This window comes from Alligator mississippiensis, chromosome 7 (genome assembly GCF_030867095.1).
Source record: "Alligator mississippiensis isolate rAllMis1 chromosome 7, rAllMis1, whole genome shotgun sequence".
NCBI lineage: Eukaryota > Metazoa > Chordata > Crocodylia > Alligatoridae > Alligator > Alligator mississippiensis.
The window spans coordinates 89,990,915-90,008,660 of NC_081830.1; the positions used below are offsets into that span (position 1 = coordinate 89,990,915).

Below are 17,746 nucleotides of genomic sequence, written 5' to 3' on the forward strand. Positions count from 1 at the left end.
GTGGTGTTGGGATGCGCGGTGTGTGTAGTGCTTGCCTTGCTTCCCTTGTGCTGAAAGTGTGTTCTGTGTTCTTGCCAGGGTCCTGGCCTGCATGGAGGGAAGTAGGTGAGAGGACTGCATCGTGGAAGAGCCGTGGGACAGTGTTGGATGACAGACACGGACCGGCCGGATGTTGCCCGCTACGTTGGAATGTCCCTTCTGTATTGGGATTCTGCGTGGGGGTGTGGGGTGGGTTTGGGAGTGTCCTCAGCTTTATGATCCTGGAGCCAGGGGTTTGCAAGTAGTATGTTTGGGTCAGTTTGTCTGTGCTGTGGGTGGACCTAGGGTGACCAGAGGTGAAATCCATTCCTGTGACCCTGTAGTTGGACGAGCACCCAGACACTTGCAGGAACCGCTGGGCAAGCAGGCCCAGAGCTTTCAACTGTTGAGCACAGCAATGCTGGAGCCAGCTAGCATGGAAGCAGAAGGGCTGGCCGGGCGCGGGGCCCGGGCTGCCTCTGTGGCTTCTGTGCTAGTGAGGTTGAGAATTGCAGTGCTGGGGGGTTGGAGGTTTTGGACCTGCTTGTGCAGGGTTCTTGTTGGTGTTGGGGTGCTGGTTCTGCTGGGTCAGAGCAATGGGTTTTATTCTGCCTGACTGCCATGTTTACCGTGTCCTGCAGGGCTGGGAGCCTGTCATAGCAGTGTGTGTTTGGCTGGGGCGGGGTGGTTGTCTGGTTTGGTCCCTGAGCAGTGTGGTGAGCATGTTTGTTATTACCCTGAAATAAAATAGTTTTCTGATAGCCTACTGTTAGGCTAACAATAATTTAGATTATTAAGAAGTATTAGCTTTGCAGTTGAATACAAGGCATGACCTGTGGCCTAGCAATGCCGCTGACCACAAGGCAGAATGATAGCTAAGCCTTTGCTTATGTTAAGTAATCATTTTAACTGTGTTGACTATTTTCTGAGTAAAATGCAGCAAGTGAATCTGTCTGTGTGCTGTAAACCAGATACAGCAAGGAACAAGGTAAGAGGAAGAAGGCATTGTTCTAAGTACAGTGATCGTGTCCTTAAGAAGTATCTAGTACTGTGCAAGTTTTTGCTAACATCATAATGTTACTGTTATTTAGGTTAGAAAATATTGTTGGAAAATCAATGTGACCTTTGTATGACCTTTGGTCAATGCTGGCTGATGCAACCTTGCAGTAAGATTGCCATGATCTGTCAATATAGGCGGGCAGACAAGGTGATTGGGCCCAACCGTGCGGGGTGAGCAAAGCCAAGCCATCTTGGTGATTTCCTCTGAGTTTTGCGCATGCGTTATGAAGGAGCTTATGGAACCAGAGTTTATAAATCTATGTGTTGAGTTGCAGTCGGGGGGTCTCTCTGCCCTTACGAGGACAGGGGACCTTTGGTCGAATAAACTGAAAAGACCACACCCTCATCTCTTGCTTATTGGAGTCTCAGCTGGGAAACGAGCTCTGTTCGGGTTAAGAGAGTCTGCAGGTGTTCCCTTACCAGATTGGGAGCCTGGTCAGACAATTTCTCTCACAATTTGGCGAGCCAGCCAGGAGCACCCAGCTCGTCTCGCTGCCGCTGCCGCCTAAACCCAACCTCCGGCCGGCCGTAACAGAGGTGAGTTCACCACGGGAGTCTTGGGTTAAGGCTGCAGACACGGCGGGACGATAAGGTGACTCCTTCAATTTTACTGGCATGGTGTGGTCTTTTATATGTTGTGTATGTCTTGTCTAACGTGTTATAGGCCAGTCTGTTCTCCGGATCCTCAAACCTGGGCACACAGGCAATTTTAGTTAATTGCCCGTTCGACTCTTTTGAGCCGATAAATCTGTGTGGCGCGTTTTATGTCTCCATTCGTGCACTGAGGAACCGTCTCTGTTTCTGACCTTTTAACTGGATAAGTCCTCCAACCTGTTTGAGGCATCTTAGAGGCCTGCCTTTCCAGGTTGGTTAGGTCTAGGGCAGCCAAGAAAGCAGGGTTTTTGGGGAGCTTAATAGTATATCAGGTTATCTGGGAAAGGGATGTCCGCCAAGAATGACGATGGGACAGAAACAGTCAATTCTGGCTAGTAGTCCTCTTGGAGAATTGTTAAGCAACTGGAATAAGTTATCTGGACATGGCCAATTGAGTAAGAAGCGCGCTATAGCCTTATGTACTAGTGTCTGGCCCGGCTACACTTATAAAAACCCTGAACTTCAGTGGCCAGTGTTGGGATCCCTCAGTGTAGATAAATGAAGGTACCTCAGGGGGTTCCTAGAGGAACCCCATCCCCGACTAATGGATTATTGGTATCTCTGGTGTGATTTGATGGATTTAATTCTGCAGAGGAAAAAAAAAACTGATTACTTCTGGCCGCTCAACAACGTCTGTGGTGTCTTCTCCCCCTTATTCTCCCGCTATGCCACCATTGGTGACTAGGGGACCAGCCATAATAAACCCGGCCGCTTAGGCCGTGGCCCTTCCGGCACCTTTTACCCCTCCATCAGGCTCCTCTCCTCCCGTAACAGGAGTGTCAGGGTCTGTACCTGCCTCCTCGGAGCCTACTTTCAGTCCCATAGCAGGACATACTAGGTAGCGTTTGAATCAGGTCATACACCTGCTGTTGTACACATGTAATGACATCTGCACACCCCCATCACACATGCAGTCACGCCTGTTCAGAGTCCCTTACAGACACGCGCCTGCACAGAACCCCAAAACACACTGCGACATACACATGTGCCCCAACAGGTGTCCGTGACACACTTGCACACAAATGTGCATCCTCGCACACATGCATGTGCACAGTCTCACACACGCACCCAGAGCCCAGGTGCTTGTGACACGTGCATGCTCACACACACATGGAACTCAGGTGTCTGACACACATGCATATGTGCTCTCGCGGACACAGTCTAGCACACATGTACAGAACCCAAGTGTCTGTGGCACACAGGCAAGTACCCTGACATATTCACATTCACACACACACAAGCCCACATGGGTAGATATGAATCAACCTGCCCCCAATGATGTGTGCAATTATTGTAAACAATTGGGGCATTGGAGACGAGAACGCCCAAACTGCCCTAAGGGACTTCCCCCTTATGGAGGAAGAAAGGGGGGAACCCAGGGAAACAACCGGGCTGCCAGCACCGATCCTACAGATCCCTGGGTCCAGAGTTTGCAAGAAGATATAGATGACTCCCAGTGAAATAAGGGGGCGGCTCTTCCACACGATGTATTTAGGGGAATCTTCCTCTTTTGAGTATACCTGCGCCCCTTCATCCCCTTATGTACCACTTCAAATAGCAGGAAAATTTATAAATGTCTTATAGATAGAGGAGCAGATCTGTCCTCACTGGGAGAATCTCCAGAAAGGGCGGGAATTGCAGTCTCAGGATCTGAAAAGATTATGAGAGTAATTGGAAAATCTATGCAAGTGCCCCGTGGCACTGAAACACAAGTGCAGATAGGACCCTTGACCACTATTCATGCTTTCCTATTAGCTGAAGGAACTGTAGTGCACCTCCTTGGAAGAAATCTACTCTATAAACTACAGACCAGAAACCCTTCACCCTACTTACTCATGAGAATCAAGGCGTTGCTTCAGGTGTCTTAACTCAGCCATGGGGAGTTTCTAATCGTCCCATAGCATACTATTCTGCTCAGTTAGATCCTGTAGCAAGGGCAGCAATTCTCTGTCTTAGAGCAGTTGCTGCTGCCGCTGTGCTAGTTCAAAAGGCTCAAGATTTAGTGTTAGGACACTCTCTTGTGGTTGAAATATCTCATTCAGTGGAAGCTCTCCTACTACAGCACAACCTCTGCCAGCAGGGACCAACGCCCAGGCCGCTGAGCTAGCGGCACTCTGATGAGCATGCAAATTGGCCACAGCCTCCAGGGTCACTATCTATACTGACTCTAAATATGCTTTTAGTATCTGTCATGCGCTAGGACAGTCCTGGTGACAAAGAGGTTTTATCACGTCCTCTGATGCTGTAATCAGCAATGCCACGGAAGTCCAAGAACTGCTAGAGGCTGTCGTGTTACCAGGTGATATAGCGGTAATGCACGGTCCCAGACATTCCAGAGAAGATACTGACATTGCTAAAGGAAAGCATCTTGCAGATGCTGTAGCTAGAGCCGCTGCACTACAAACTAAAGGAAGTCTCCTTGCATCTCAAGTTGTTCTTCCACCCTTGTCTGTTATTTATGACAAAGTCCCAGCGGATGAAGTATCTATATGGGTCCAAAAGTGGGAAGCTGCGCAAGGAAAGGATGGAGTGTGACGTGTGCCAGACGGTAGACCAATTGCTCCTCGCACCTTGCTCCGAAGTCTGGCTCAGGATGCCCACAGATGCTGTCAGTTGGGAAAAGGAGAAATAGCAGAACAGGTCCTCTCCACCTGGTTTGCTCCAGGTATACATCTAGAAGCTGCCCGAATAACTCTGCAATGTTCAGAGTGCAGAGCCTTCAACAAATACAGAGGACACACAAAATTACAAGGGGCCCGACCGTGGGCCTATTTACCCTTTGAAAAACGACATGGATTTGCTCAAAGCTGTAAATTTCAAGCACTGCCTAGTAGTGGTAGATCAAGTAACAGGATGGCCAGAAGCTTTCCCCACTCGAGAAGCGGATTCAGTAGCAGTAGCCAAACCCGTATTAAAAGAAATCATCCCACATTTCGGCATTCCAGGAGGAATAAACTCTGACTGGGGAACTCACTTTACAGAAACTGTTTTAAAAGAAGTTTACAGAGTTTTTGGAATAATAACATACTTGCACGCACCCTATCGCCCTCTGTCCTCGGGTCAGGTAGAGAGTATGAATCAGAGTATAAAATCCCTTTTAGGAAAGATCTGCTCCTAAACCAAATTGAAATGGTCAGATGCTTTACCAAGGGTGCTGTTCGCTATAAGAACAAAACCCAAATGGCCTCTCAACCTTGTCCCCCTACGAGTTGTTGTTTGGTCACGCTCCTGTTATATAAGAGATGGGAAAATCTGCATGTTAGCTTACTCGGCGGAGATGAAGCTTTAATTAGTTATGTTTTATCCTTACAGGAGTCTCTCTAGTGTTTACACAGGTCAGCTGCTTTGGTTCAGCTGGTACCCCTGGACTGTAACCTTCACTCCTATCAATCAGGACGCTGAGTTTGGGTAAAACAGCATCGGTGAAAAACCGCCTCGGCCCAAGTCTGGGCAGGTCCGTACCAAGTTCTTCTTACTATACACGCTGCTGTGAAAATCGCCGAGAAAGAGGGCCGGATTCATCGCGGTCGCCTCAAACCTGGTATCGGCAAGTAATGACCGGTCAGCTGCTGTTCCGCCTTTATGGCTAGAAAGAATCGGAGAATCGTGGACCGTTCAGACTCCTTAATAGAAATGATACGTGTATTAAGCTTGCTTTGTATTATCTTTCTTGTTATACTTTGTGTTTGTATTTCACTGTGGATGCAGGGAAGGTTATAAGTTAATAATGGCATTTCACCGGGCTATCCTAACAGGATTATTGCTCTTGATGCATAAAACACCATGGCTATTTATGGGAAAGCGATACAGAACAGGAAGACCAGTGGAAAGATAATACTTACCTGATTTCCACTATAGCTATAGCACAGGCCCTAAAATTTGTCTAATGGTTGGATATGTGGTACACAGCCTCCTTCTACTAACTTTCCACCCTATCCTTTAATCTCTTGGGAAGGGTTTTTTTCTAATCCAGAGTGGGTTGATACGGATAGAGCTGGAATAAGTACCTGGCAGGACAATCCTTATTTTAAAGAGAGAGTACTTTCAGACATCATGTTATCTGCCCAGGTGTGTTGGGAAAAAAGTTAGTGTTATCTTACACATTGCAATCTGTTATCCTGTACTCCGCTGTACCATCTTCTTCCCTCTGGCCCCCCCCCCCCGCCTTATCTTATCTGACTTCTAGCTGCAGCTGGTACCCAGTACACAGACTTAATTTCTGCTTTTTTCTAACAAAATGGTTAGGGCACTTGACATAAGAAAATAGTTGGCTTAGAGATCATTCTGTCTTGTGGTCAGGAAAACTGCTAGGCCACAGGTCATGCCTAGTGTTTAGCTACGAAGCTAATACTATGTAATAATCTAAATTACCCTGAAATTAAATAGTTTTCTATAGTATACTGTTCACAAGAAAGACAAACTTGCCCATCACTCTGACTGTGAGGTGGAAGAGGTGCCAGGAGGATGTGTGGGGTCTGAGTTGTGCCTTGGTGTGTGCTTAGTTGGGTGAGAGGGGTGCGAAGCTGCCTGGGTGTGGTGGGATCGTGCTCTGCTCCCTTGCTTGTTTGCTTTGTTTGGTGATGTTTGTGTGTGTCCTTGTGTTGTTTGTTGTGAGGCTGGCAATGTTTTCTTCCTGGTGGTTTGTTTTGTACATGGCTGTTTGCTCACCTCCTGTCTACTGAGCTTTTTGTATGTAACATGTAGAGGAACTTGTGGGCCAGCCTGGAAAAATAAAATAAAGGAGAAATGGTTTTGGCACCTGCTGCATTGAGTTTATTTACTTTTTGTATTTATTACTTTTCTCGTGGGGGGCAGGGGCAGGGCTGGGTGCTCGTGTCCTGTGCGCGGCCAGGGGGGTCGCACGGGTCCGGGCAGGGGCGATCCCCGTGGCTGGGCCCTGGGTCCTCGAGGGGGGGGAGGGGTCGTGGGCCGAAGCGCGCCCTGTGGCCGAGGGCGGAGGCTGTGTTGCCGGTGCTCGCCCCGGTCCATCCTGGCTGCTCCCTCCCCCCCGTCCGGGTTTTCCGGGCGCTGCGAGAAGAGCGCGGATTCCTGCGCATGGCTGCATGGGGCTGGGGGGGGGGTGTCACGTGACTCGGCCACGTGCAAGCGGGCGGCGGTGGGGAGCGGCTCCGTGCGGTAAGTTTGGGTGGGGGGGAAGTGAGGCCCCCCCCCCCGGTGGGTGCGGCGGCGGGGCCGGAAGCTGCGCGGGGCGCGTGGGGAGAGCCCCGGGGCCGGGGCGGGAGCAGATCGCGGCTCCGCGCGTGTCCCGCCCCGGCTCGTGGCCACTCGCTGTGCAGTGGGGGGAGACCCGGGGTCGCCGGTGGCCCCGCGCGTCTCCCGTGCTGCCCAGGTGACGGTCGTGCAGGCTGCTGGGGGCGCTCCCGGCGGCCGGAGCATCCGGCTCCACTTGCTTCGCTCTCCCGGCGGGTCCCGGCCGTGGGGGGGGGCGTGCAGCGGGTCGCGGAGCCCCGAGCTGACTGGCGCCCCCGGGCTCTGTTTCGGATCTCCTGTCCCGGGTGTGGTGCAGGGTGGGGAGCAGTGCACTTGCAGCTGCCAGCCTGCATCTGTGCCTGCCTGGCTTATACATGCGGGGGTCTTGTGCCCCGTGCTGTGCTTGGGAGTCCCCCCTTGCCCATCGAGCTGCCTGGGGCTCTGTTCTGCTCCCTGTCCCCGCCCTTTGGCTGCACATTTTTGCCTCGGATCCCATGCATGCCTGCCTGCAGCCTTGTCTGATACTTTCCCTCTGGTGGGGCCTGAATGCTGGTGTGTGTGTGTGTGTGCACGCGTGCTTGTGTGTGTGTGCGCGTGCTTGTGTGCGTGCATGCACATGCATGGGCTGTTGTCCCCAAAGGACAGTGAGTTCATGCCTGGTGCGCTTGTGGCAGTAAAGACAGAGGGGTGAAGGATCCAACTTAATCTTTATTTCTGCACAGAAAGCAGAGCTTGGCAATCGTTTGCAAAGGAAGCACACCCACCCAAGTGGGTATCAGCCTTATATACTAGCCTTACACACTGTACAGTCACTAGAGGTTGCCTCTTTTGGTCCATGCGCACTTCGCCCCCTAGGTACAGACTACCCCTAGCCAGCTGAACTGGGCTTCCTAATAGGTAATTTGCTCATGTAGCACCTGGTATTCAGCCAGCCTAGCAAGCAACCCCCCTTTCCAACTCCCAGCAAGTAACCCCCCTTCCAACTTTCCCCGGACTTTGTTGATACAGCTTTTCCTACTAGGAGGCCAGCAATTAGCAACTAAGCAACAAGCGATCTCCCCCTGCCTAAACAACCTACTCTATGCCCTTGGTTAGATAGATACTTTTTGAAAAGATACAAAGCTGTTCCCGAAGTAGAAAATGGATAGTGAAAGTTCAGGGGTGCTTCTCAGGGCTGCCCGAAGGAACGTGCAGGGAGCTGAAAACCTGGGTCCTGGCATATTGCAGTTTAATAAAACACAGCTCTGGTTTGTTTGGCTTGTTTGACACTGGACCGAGCACCGGACACCACAGAGACCGACGGCGAAGGTCATATATTTGCACTTGCTTGCCCCGCTTCTGTTCTGTTACCCAACCTGTCCCTGCTGCCCCCCACCAGTTGCCCCCTTTGTCCTGCTGCTTGCCTTGACCTGTGAACTTGGCCGGTTTTGGCCGCTTCATTTTTTGCACTAAGCCAGCCAGCCTGTGGCCTGTCCATAACGTGTGCCTTTTTAAGGCCCGTTTATTTTATCCCTGTAACCCTCTGCAATGCCCTTTAACACCCTGCCCCTTGTCCCTTTCACTCCTTGTTCCTTACTGGCAGTGTCCCTTGGCTCTGTAAAGTGGAAGAGCTGTTTAACCACCAAGGCCTTTAGCTTCCCTGCTGTTTAACTGCAAGGTCCCTGCAGCCCGCACTTGTTCTGCCTCAAGCTACCTGTATCTGCTGTCAAGCCCCCTGCTGCCTTAACCTGCCTCTTGCCCCTGCAAGCCCCCATCTTTGCCCCTCAAGCCCGCTGCAGGCCCCTGCATCTCCTCTCAAGCCCCTGCTGCCTTAAGCTGTGTCTGGGCCCCCTGAACGTCCCTGCATCCCTCACTTTTTTTGCCTCAAGGTTGCTGCATCCCCCCTTGTGTACCCTCTAGCCCCCTGCACCCCCCCTCTTTGCTCTTCCAGCCTCCTGAAGTCCCCTCAAGTTTGCTGCTGCCTTAACTCCGCTCTGGCTCCCTCAAGCTCCCTGCATTCCTCCTGTTTGCCTGTCATGTCCCCTGCATCCCCTGTCTTTCCTCTTGAAGCCTTGTGCATGCCCTGTCAAGCCCCCTGCTCTCTTAAATTGTGCTCTGGGTCCCTCAAGGTTCCTACATTTCTCTGCCTTTGCCCCTCAAGCCCGCTGCATCCCCTCTTTTTGCCTCTCAAGTGCCCTACATGTCCTGTCAAGACCCCTGCTGCTGCTACCCTCCTCTTGTGCCCTCAAGGTCCTTGTGTCCCCCCTGTTTCCTTGTCAAGCTGTATGCATCCCCTGTATTTACCCCTTGAGCTCCCTACATCCCTTGTCTTTGCTCTTCCAGCCCCCTGCATCTCCCAGTGTTTGTGGCTCACGCTCCATGTATCCTGTCTCTTTGCCCCTGAAGCTTCCTGCTGCCTTAAGGTCTGTCTGGCCCCCTCAAGCCACGTGTATCCGCCCCTCTGTGTTCCTCAAGCCTCCTGCAGGCCCCTGTATCCCCTGTCAAGGCCCTGGTGCTTTAATGTGTGTGTGGCCCCTCTCAAGGTCCCTGCATCTCCCACTTTTTCTGCCTCAAGCTCGTTGCATTCCCCTTTGTGGCCCCTCAAGCTGCCTGCAGCGTTGTCTTTGCTCCTCCAGCCTCCTGTATGTGCCCTCAAGCCCCCCCGGGTCTTAAGTGCCCTCTGGCCCCCTGAAGCTCCCTGGATTGCCTGTGTTTTCCCGTCAAGCCTTGTGCATGCCGTGTCAAGCACTGTGCTGCCTTAAGCCCTGTCTGGCCCCCTCAGGGTCCCTGGATTGCCCCCCCCCCGGTTTCTGCCTGAAGCTTCCTGCATCGCTCCTTGTGTTGTTAACCTTGCTTCACCTGTCCTCTTTGCTCCTCCATCCTCCTGCATGTCCCCTCAAGCTCGCTGCTGCCTTGATCCCCCTGTAGGCCTGTCAAACTCCCTGCACACCCCCTGTTTCTGCATTATACTCTGTGCATCGCCCCTTGCGTCCCCTGAAGCTCCCTGCACCCCCCCTGTTTGCTTGTCAAGTGTGCTGTTTGTCCCCTCACGCGTCCTTCTGCCTTAATCCCCCTCTGGCTCTGGCAAGTGCCCTGGATTCCCCCTCTGGGTTTGTGAAGCACCATGCATCCACATTTGTGTTCCCTCAAGGTTTCTGCATTCCCTTTTTGCTCCCCCAGCCCCCTGCATGTCCCCTCAAGCGTCGTGCTGCCTTAACTGCCCTGTGCATCCCCGCTGCTTTCCCTCCAAGCCCTGTGCGTTGTTCCTCTTTGCTCCTCCAGCCCTGTGCATGTCTCGCCAAGCCCCGTGCTGCCTTAACAAGCTTCCGGCCCTCTTAGGGTTCCTGCATCCTCCCGTTTTCCCCTCAAGCCCTGTGCATCCCTGCTCTTTGCCCTTCAAGCTGCTTGCATGTCCCCTGAAGCCCCCTGCTGGTTTAACACCCTCTGGCCCTCTCAAGGTTCCTAAATCCTGCTGTTTGCCCCTCAAGCCCCCTGCATCTGTCCCTCTTTCCTGTTTAGGCCCGTGCATGTTCACTCAACCCCCTGCTGCCTTAATGTCCTCCTCTCTGGGCCTCTCAAGGTCCCGTCAACCATTCGCCTGTGTTTCTGCCTGAAGTTGCCTGCATCCTGCCCCCCCCCCCCCTTTACCTTTCCCTTTCCCTCTCAACCTGCTTGTATTCCTCCTTCATCACCCCTCAAGTGTCCTGGTGTGTTAACCCCTCTCTGGTCTCCTGAAGCTCCGTGTATCTCATTGTCTTTGGTGCTGAAGCCCTCTGCATCCCCCATCCTTGCCCTTGAAGGCTGCTGTATGTTTCCTGTTCCCCCCTGAAGGTCCCTGCATCCCCCCTCTTCCCCCCTGAAGGTGCCGGCATCTCCTCCCATGTCCTGTCAAGCGCCCTGCGCACTTCCCCACTTTGCTCCCTCAGCCTCCTGCATGTCCCCTCAAGCAGTGTGGTGCCTTAACGTGCCTCTGGCTCCCTCAAGGTCCCTGCATCCTCTTCTGTTTCTCTCTCCAAGCTCGCTGCATTTCTTTTTCTTTTGTTTTCTTTCTATTCTCTTTTCTCTTTTGTTTCTTTTCTTTTATCTTTTCTTTTTCTTTTTTCTTTTCTTTGTTTTATTTTTCTTTTCTTTTCTTTTCTTTTCTTTTCTTTTCTTTGTCTTTGGTGCTGAAGCCCCCTGCATCCCCCATCCTTGCCCTTGAAGGCTCCTGGATGTTCCCTGTGACCCCTTGAAGGTTCCTGCACCTGCCGTATTCCCCCTGAAGGTCCCTGCATCCCCCCTCTTCCCCCCTGAAGGTGCCGGCATCTCCTCTCATGTCCTGTGAAGCCCACTGTGCACTTCCCCCCTTGGCTCGCTCAGCCTCCTGCATGTCCCCTCAAGCAGTGTGGTGCTTTAACGTGCCTCTGGCCCCCTTAAGGTCCCTGCATCCTCTTGTGTTTCTCCAAGCTCCCTGCATTTCTTTTTCTTTTCTTTCTTTTCTTTCTGTTATTTTTTCTTTTGTTTCTTTTCTTTTTTGTTTTTTCTTTTCTTTTCTTTTCTTTCCTTTTCTTTCCTTTATTTCTTTTTCTTTTCTTTGTTCTCTTTTTTCTTTTCTTTTTCTTTTCTTTCTTTACTTTTCTATTCTTTTTTCTTTTCTTTTCTTTCTTCTTTTCTTTTTCTTTCCTTTTTTTTCTTTTCTTTGTTTTCATTTTTTTCCTTTTCTTTTCTCTTTTCTTTCTTTTCTTTTCCTTTTCTTTCTTTTCTTTTCTTTCTTGTACTTTTCTTTTATTTCTTTTTCTTTCTTTCCTTTTCTTTTTGCTTTCTTTTTTCTTTTCTTTTCTTTTTATTGTCTTTGGTGCTGAAGCCCCCTGCATCCCCCGTCCTTGCCCTTGAAGGCTCCTGCATGTTCCCTGTGACCCCTGAAGGTCCCTGCATCTCCCCTCTTCCCCCCTGAAGGTGCCAGCATCTGCTCTCATGTCCTGTCAAGCCCCCTGTGCACTTCCCCCCTTGGCTCCTTGAGCCTCTTGGATGTCCCCTCAAGCAGTGTGGTGCCTTAACGTGCCTCTGGCCCCCTCAAGGTCCCTGCATCCTCTTTTGTTTCTCTCTTCAAGCTCCCTGCATTTCTTTTTCTTTTTTTTTCTTTTCTTTCTTTTTTTTATTTCTTTTTCTTTTCTTTTGTTTCTATTCTCTTGTTTTTTCTTTTCTTTTTTCTCTTTTCTTTTCTTTGTTTTCTTTTACTTTTCTTTTATTCTTTTCTGCTTTTTGTTTTTTTCTTTTCTTTTCTTTTTTTGTTTTATTTCTTTTTTTGTTTTCTTTTGCTTTCTCTTCTTTTACTTTATCTTTTCTTTTGTTTTCTTTTTTCTTTTGTCTTTTTTCTTTTCTTTTATTTTCTTTTTCTTTTTTCTTTTCTTTTTTTCTTCTTTTTTCCTTTTTCTTTTATTTTATTTTTTGTCTTTTCTTTTCTTTTTCCTCTTTTCTTTTTTGCTCATTTCTTTTTATTTCCTTTTCTTTATTTTCTGTTCTTTTTCTCTTTTTCTTTACTTTTCTTTGTTTTTCTTTACTTTTCTTTTTTCTTTACTTTTTTCTTTTTCTTTTTGTTTCTTTCTTTTTTCTTTTTTTCTCTTTTGTTTCTTTCCTTTTTTCTTTTTTTTCTTTTCTTTCCTTGATTTCTTTTTCTTTCTTTTCTTTTGTTTTCTTTCTGATCTGTTATTTTCTGTTTTCTTTCTTTTTTCTTTTCTTTGTTTTTGTTTTCTTTCCTTTACTTTTTTCTTTTCTTTGTTTCTTTCTTTTTTTCTTTTCTTTTCTTTTTTCTTTTGTTTTATTTCTTTTTCTTTCTTTTCTTCTTCTTTTTTCTTCTTTCTTTTCCTCTTTTTTCTTTTCTTTTCTTTTTCTTTTCTTTCTTTTTTTATTTCTTTTCTTTTTCTTTTCTTTATCTTTCATTTCTTTTTCTTTTCTTTCTTTTGTTTTTTTTTTTTTCAGAATATAATAGAATAGGGATAGTGGCGAATGTCTCTCTTCCCGTGGCCTGGCCCCGGGGGTGGCGGGAGAGCCTGCTGCCCCTTTGGTCACGCCCTAGCCTAGCAGATCAGATGGGAAAGTTAGCGAGATGGAGATCCAGCTCTCTGAGTTTCGCAAGAGACGTCGTGAGCGGGATGGCCGCTCTCCCCCCCCCAAGAAGACAGGGAACGTGCTCATGGACATGGTCCTTGCCTCGGACGACGAGAGGCGGGTGATGTGCGTGGACGTTGAGGGTGTTGACACTGTAGTTGTGGGCAAACTCACACACTGGGGTGCAACCACGCTGCTCTTCTGTAGGCAACATCCACCCCAAGCTGGCGGAGCCCCTCTGGGTCCCTCTTGACTATGGGGGACTGCTGACCTTGCTGAAGCTAACTATGGGGCAGAAGAACGTAGCTGGGCGCATTACCGAGTGGTGTGTGGACCCCAAAGTGTTTGTCAAGGTTGGCAGGGGAACAGTCAAGCTCATGCAGTAGGATCGCGGCAGACGACAGATGGCCTACCGTTTGGACAAGCTTGGCTAGAGGGTGAGAGTGGAGTGGGGCCTGGGCATGTTGCTTGACTAGAGTAGGGCACGGTAGTCCTTCCCTGACCTGTCTGTATTGCCTTGCTCTGCTCTTGGGTGTTTGCTCTTCCACCCGCACTTTGCTTTGGTCTTCCTCTCGCACACCCACACCCACGGTAGCCACAACCATTTGCACCATCAACATCAATGGCTGTCGAGACTCGGTGAAGCGCGAGGCCGTCCTGGAGCTCCTGCGACAGAAGAGGCTGGCTGTCGGCTTCGTAGAAGCGACGTACTCTGACAGCTTCAACCAGGCGGCCTGGTGGGCTCCCTGGCGAGGAGAGGTGTTCCTGAGCCATAGCACCAACCTGAGCACTGGGGTTGCGACACTCTTATCACCGCAGATGGAGCTTGACACAGCGGTTCCGCAGGAGGTTGTCCCTGGCCGCCTGCTGAGTGTCCGCGTCACCCTCGCACAGCACCGCCTGCTGCTCGTCAACATCTACACGGGCTCCGATGGCTAGCAGAGAGTTGCTTTCTGCGAGACCTTGGCTGCCCTCCTGCGCGATACTAGCGAGGATGATGACCTGCTCCTCCTCGGTGGGGATTTCAACAGCACCCCTGCTCTGTGCCTTGACCTTACAGGGCCTGAGCCGCACCTGCCTTCCGCTCGCAAGCTGCAAGCTGTCCTGGAGGGGGCAGACCTCATGGACGTCTGGCGAGCCTTGCATCCTGATGAGCGCCAGTACACCTAGGTCAAGATGGGTACGGGTGGTCTCACCATAGCTTGCCTTTATCGACTTTATATCACCAGACACCACCTACCACTTCTGCGTAGCAGCCGCATCGCTCCCTCTGGTCTATCAGATCATGGCCTGGGCTTCAGCGAACTGAGCCTGCCGGGGAGAGCCTGTGCACGGGTACCGTATTGGTGTTTGAAAGTCAGCCTGCTTCAGGACTCTTATTTCCGGGACTGCTTTGCCCACGTTTGGCGGAGGTGGGAGGCTGCGAGACTGAGCCACTTCTCCTGGAAGCTGTGGTGGGATGTGGGCAAGGTACAGATCCGAGCCTTCTGCCAGCAATACACCCAGCTGGTTGCAAATGAGACGCGCCGCCGTGTCCGGGAGTTGGAGGAGGACATGGCGGAGCTCGAGGCTGCTCTGCTGGCCGCTGGCAGTGAGGCAGCACTGAGCGAGAGCCTCCAGCTCTGCAGGAAATGCCTGCACGACTTGGCGGACAGCGTGGCCCGTGATGCAAGGGTTTGTGCCAACTGCCAGGAGCTGGTGGGAACTGATGTCCCGAGTCGCTGCTTTTTCAATCTGGAGCGGCGGAGAGCAGCAAGCAAAGTCTTGGATCATCTCAAGACTCCTGAGGGCCGGGTCATTACAGAGCCGGGCGAAATACGCGAACGTGATGTTGCGTTTTGTTGTGACCTGTTCACGGCCGAGCCGTCGTGCCCCGAGGCCACGCAGGAACTGCACGAGGGCCTACTGTGTGTCGATGGCCTGGAGGCTGGTGAGCTTGAGCGGGAATTGTCGCTGGAAGAGCTGCCGGCTGGCACGGGCGGCCTCGCCTCCGGGAAAGCGCCGGGCCTTGACGGGATGCCTGCCGAGTTTTACAAGACCTTCTGGCCTCTTCTCGGTCCCAGCCTGCTGCGCGTTTTCCAGGAGAGCCTCGCCGAGAAGGTCTTCCCGATGACTTGCCGCCGTGCGGTGCTGACCTTGCTGCCTAAGAAGGGAGATCTGGTCTACATGAAGAACTGGTGGTCGGTATCCCTGCTGTGTGCGGACTATAAGATTGTGGCCAAAGTGCTGGCCACCCGCCTCCGTGCGGTCATGGCCTCTCTCACCGGGCCCGAGCAGAGGTATTGTGTGCTGGGTAGGATCATTGAGGAGAACCTGTTCCTGCTGCGGGATCTACTCATGGCTAGCGAGTTGTTTGGCCTTGACGTCAGCCTCCTCTCTGTAAACCAGGAGAAGGCCTTTGACCGCGTGGGCAACGTTTATCTTTTCCGGGCAGTGGAGGCCTTTGGTTTTGGGCCCCTCTTCACCGGGACCCTCTGGGTCTTGCACTGAGACATTTCCAGCCTGCTCAAGGTGAACGGGGTGCTTTGCGCTCCGTTCCCCACGCGCAGGGGCATTTGCCAGGGCTGTCCACTGTTGGGCATGGTGTATGCCGTGGCCATCGAGCTGGTGCTAGACATGCTGCGCCGCCGCCTGAGTGATATGGCCCTGCCATTGGCCACGGGCCCATCCGCTGGCCGTCGTCTCTGGCTGTCGGCCTATGTGGATGACGTGACCGTCTTCCTCAACACCCAGGAAGACGTGCAGGCTCTGGCAGATTGCCAGCGGGCCTATGAGCGTGTTTCCTCCGCCCGCATCAACTGGGGCAAAAGCGATACTCTGCTGCTTGGCGCATGAAGTGGCATGCCTCTCTGAGACTTGCCTGGGGGCCTTGTCTGGTGCTGAGAGGGCATCAAGGTCTTGGGCGTGTTCTTGGGGCTGATGCTCTTCATGGCGCGCAGCTGGGACGGCCTTGAGGAGGGAGTGGAGGCCCGCCTGCAGCGGTGGCGCTGGCGTCTGCCCATCCTTTCCTACCGGGAGCGCGTCCTTGTTATCAACAAGCTGGAGGTGGTGGCCCTGTGGCACCGCTGCGCGGTGGTGGACCCTCCGCTGGAGTTACTGGATAGACTGCAGGGACTCCTGGTGGATTTCCTGTGGGACGGATGCCACTGGCTGGCACGAGCTGCCCTGTACCTGCCGAGCGGCGAGGGGGGCTAGGGCCTGATCGATCTGGCCAGCAGGGTGGCCGCCTATCGGCTGCAGGCCCTTCAGTGGCTCGTGTACACCGAAGGCCACCTCTCGTGGGTACAGCTGGTGTGTCGATTCCTGTGGTGAGTGGGGGGCCTCGGCTTTGAGTGGGAGCTGTTTGAACTGGACCTCACCTTTCTGAACAGGGTGGTTCTTCTCCCGTTCTACCGCAGTATGGTGCGGGCCTGGCGGGCGGCCTTTCATCTCTGTCCCCAGGCCAGGCACCTGCGGTTCCTGCAACCGCTTTGAGAGCCCCTGGTCCACAACCCGGCCCTGCATTGTGTCGTGCTGAGCCGGGCCTCTGCCAGCCTTGTGGCAGCTGTCATGGAGGTGTGCTCCACCCGCCTGGAGTACCTCTTGGACCCTGCTCGGTCAGACTGGCTGTCACCCAATGCCCTGGCTGCCCGGCTGGCGATGTGCTCCGTCCGCACCGTGGGGCGGCTTCTGCGGGCTGTTAGGGCCATAATCCCTACGGAGCTAGTGACTGCCCTGGAAGTCCATCTCCAGATGCGCTGGCCCCTCTCCGCTGCGGAGACCGAGAAGACGCCTTGCCATGAGTACCCGTCATCCCAGCGGTACCCAGCAAGCTGGGCGAGCAGCGCAACACGCCGCTCAGGCTCCCGGTGCCCCCCTGCAGCAATACGGGCTGCCCTTCTGGCAGCCTGTCCCGCAAGGGTCTCTACATGTGGGTGGTGCACACCGGAGACACTCAGGTGCTTGCCAGCTGCCCTGACAGTGTGTGGCGGCAGCGCCTGGCGTGGCCTGGGACCCCAGTGTGGTGCACGCTGTATAAGGTGCCCACCGCCAAGAAGACTGCTGACTTGCAGTGGCGACTCGTGTACGGCATGCTGGCCACTGGCACTTTGTGTGTCACCTGGACCCAGCGACCTCAGTGGCCTGCCCCTTGTGCCCAGGGGTGCTGGACTAGGAGATTTTCGACGTGTTGCTCGACTGTTCCCGGCTGTAGCTTGTCTTTGCTGCCCTGGGTGCACTGGTTTGGGTGGTGGGCCGAGACTTCTTCGAGGACGCCTGCATCCACTCCTTTCTGTACCGGGCGGCCGAGCGCGTCAGCCTGGCCAACTTCCTGCTGGGCCAGGCCAAGATGGGCATGCTGAAGAGCTGGCGAAACTGGCTCACCGGCACCGGGATGGTCGACGCCCTGCAGGTCTTTCGTGTGCTGGTGCGGGCCCGGCTCTTGCTTGCGTTTGAGCACGCTGTTGTCCGGCGGACGGTGCCCAGCTTTGAGGAGCGCTGGGCTCTCGAGGGGGTGCTGTGCTGAGTCGAGGCGGGATGCCCGATCCTTGTGCTGTGATAGCAGCGGCTGCTCAAGCTGCAGAGATGCGTCAAGCGGGCCGAGGGTTTGGACTTTTGTTCATGTGGGTCGACCGCGGAGGTCTTCATGGGTTTTGCTGCTGGCATATTTGTAAATAATGTAAATAGTCCTAATGTTCGTTGTGTTGGGTTTTTTTTGTGTAGAGTGTACGGGCAGGCCTTGCAGTCCATGAGGCCCAGA

General features: G+C 52.5%; 1 long non-coding RNA gene across 28 annotated transcripts in view; it reads left to right on the forward strand.

Annotated features, from left to right (window-relative positions):
* LOC132251463 (uncharacterized) overlaps positions 1-6,489 on the forward strand; it is a 31,669-nt gene extending 25,180 nt beyond the window's left edge. For 27 of the 28 annotated variants that reach the window (XR_009463580.1, XR_009463582.1, XR_009463590.1 and 24 more), the window contains one exon: positions 79-6,489. This is a non-coding gene — a long non-coding RNA (uncharacterized LOC132251463). The remainder of the gene's footprint in view (positions 1-78) is intronic. The other variant, XR_009463584.1, reaches the window with a different exon arrangement.
* Positions 6,490-17,746: the final 11,257 nt, after the last annotated feature.